This window comes from Silene latifolia, chromosome X (assembly GCF_048544455.1).
Source record: "Silene latifolia isolate original U9 population chromosome X, ASM4854445v1, whole genome shotgun sequence".
Classification (NCBI taxonomy): domain Eukaryota; kingdom Viridiplantae; phylum Streptophyta; class Magnoliopsida; order Caryophyllales; family Caryophyllaceae; genus Silene; species Silene latifolia.
In genome coordinates, this window is record NC_133537.1 from 216,182,949 (window position 1) to 216,185,352 (window position 2,404).

General features: G+C 41.9%; 1 non-coding gene across 1 annotated transcript; it reads right to left on the reverse strand.

Moving 5' to 3' along the window:
* Positions 1 to 365: 365 nt before the first annotated feature.
* On the reverse strand, positions 366 to 472 carry LOC141626010 (small nucleolar RNA R71). Its single transcript, XR_012535744.1, has one exon. It is a non-coding gene; the product is annotated as a small nucleolar RNA R71 (small nucleolar RNA).
* Between the last annotated feature and the right edge of the window lie 1,932 nt (positions 473 to 2,404).

A 2,404-nucleotide genomic window follows, 5' to 3' on the forward strand; every position in this document is an offset into this window, starting at 1 on the left:
AATTCTCGTCACACTCTATACCCACCGAGGAGGATTTACCAAATGGTACTCCTACCCCACAACATCTTACCGGAAACTTTATTGCCAAGTCCGCCTTCATTCAACTAGTTGAGAGGAGCCAATTCTGGGGAATGCCTAGTGAGGACCCTCATTCTCATATGGAAACATTTTGTGATTATTGTGAAGCTATCTCTCAAACGGGCGTGACTCAAGACCAAATAAGATGGGTCTTATTTCCTTTTTCGTTAATCGGCACCGCAAAGCAATGGTTGAAGGGCCTTGATAAGGCCACCCTTGGAATAGATTCTTGGAAGAAGCTAGCTCCAGCTTTCTACCAAAAATTCTACCCACCGGAAAAGACCAATATGCTAAGAGCTCAAATTACGGGTTTTAAGCAAAGGGATGAAGAATCTTTGTATGAAGCTTGGGAGCGGTTCAAAGGTATTTGTCGCTCATGTCCTCACCATGGACTTAGCGAATGGTTTTCAGTGCAACAATTTTGGAATGGTTTATATGAAGATTCAAGGAACATTCTCAATATGGGATCAAATGGAATGTTCACCGAAGTTGATGACAATCAAACATGGAACAAGATTGAGGAAATGGCGGTCCATAATTCGCAATATAGTAGGCCTCGCAAGGCTACTAGAGGAGGAAAGTATGAAGTGGACACCGTTACTCAATTGGGTGCTCAACTTAGTGCTCACATTGACACAATCAACTTAAAGTTTGAACAAGCTATGGCTAGACTTGAGGAAAACTCAAAATCAACAAAGCATCATGTTAATGCCTTGACGGCATCCTCATCAATCCCAAGCGGGATATGTGAGAATTGTGGAACCTTGGGTCATGACTCAAGTGAATGTAGGGGAACAACCGAACAAGTTAATGCTTTCCAAGCTTACAAAAGTGGTACCCCTTATTCAAATTTTTACAATGAAAACACCAAGTTCCATCCAAATCTCTCATACAAAAGCCAAAATGTCCAAAACCCTCAAACAACATACACTCCACCACCCATGAGAAATCAAAATCAAAGACCCTTTTACAATCAAAACCAAGGTTACCAAAATCAAAATCCATACAATCACCACAATGACCAAGGTTTTGATGTCCAAAAAGCGGTCCTCCAAATGCAAAAGAATCAACAAGAATTTTTCACCCAAATGCAAAAAGATAGCCAAGCAAAAGACACCACCATCAACAACATTCTAGCTCACACCAAGATGTTGGAAACACAATTGACCCAACTAGCATCTTCTAGCTCACAAAGACAAAAGGGGCAATTACCACCTCAAAGTAACCCCCCTAGACATGAAACGGTTAGTGCCATTCACTTGAGAAGTGGTACAAGGTATGAAGCACCGAAGGAGCAAGTTGAGGATGAAGTTGTGAGAGCTAGTGAGAATGAAGTTGTGGTGCAAGGTCCCAAAGAAGGGGAATCATCAAAAGAAGAAAGCTCAAAGAAAAATGAAGACAAAGCCAAAGAAAAGGAGCCCATTGTGATTAGACTTCCTTTTCCAAGTCGTCAAGCCAAGCCTAAATTTGATGATCAACTTGGGAAGTTCATGGAGATTGTGAAGAACTTAGAAGTCTCAATTCCTTTCACGGAATTAATCAATCACGTTCCGGCCTATGCAAAGTACATGAAAGATATCCTCACAAAGAAGAAGTCAATCCGGAAACTTGAGACTATCGCCTTCACCAAGGTGAGTAGTGCAATACTTCAAGGGAGTTCACCTCCAAAATTAAAGGATCCAGGAAGCTTCTCAATACCGTGTACCATTGGCGACACAACGATCAACAAGGCCTTATGTGATCTAGGGGCTAGTGTGAGTGTCATGCCGTACTCGGTAAGTAAAAGGTTGGGAATGGGAGAGCTTAAATGTACCAATATCACTCTTCAAATGGCCGATAGATCGACGAAGACACCGCTAGGGATATGGGAAGATGTCCCCGTGCGAATTGGGAAGTTTTTCATCCCGGTGGACTTTGTCATAGTTGATATGGAGGAAGATTCCAACATTCCAATCATCTTAGGAAGACCTTTCCTACACACCGCGGGTGCGGTGATTGATGTGAAACATGGAGAGCTCACTCTAGAAGTGGGAGATGAAAGCATAACTTTTAATCTTGACAAAACCATGAGAGCTCCTCGTTTGCATGAGCCATGTTTCATGATTGATCATTATAGCCGGAAAGATGAGAAGAAGAAATTGGAACTCCAATGGAGGAAGAAAATTGAAGATGCTCCATTCAAAGAGCAAGTGAATTGTGACAAAGAGAGCTTGCAAAGCTCATCAAAATCAACCAAGGAAGAAGAAGATGGCCTCATTGGCCAAGAAAAGAAATTGGGAGAGTTGTCTCCATCTAAGCAAGAGATTTTCAATGATCAACTCAATGA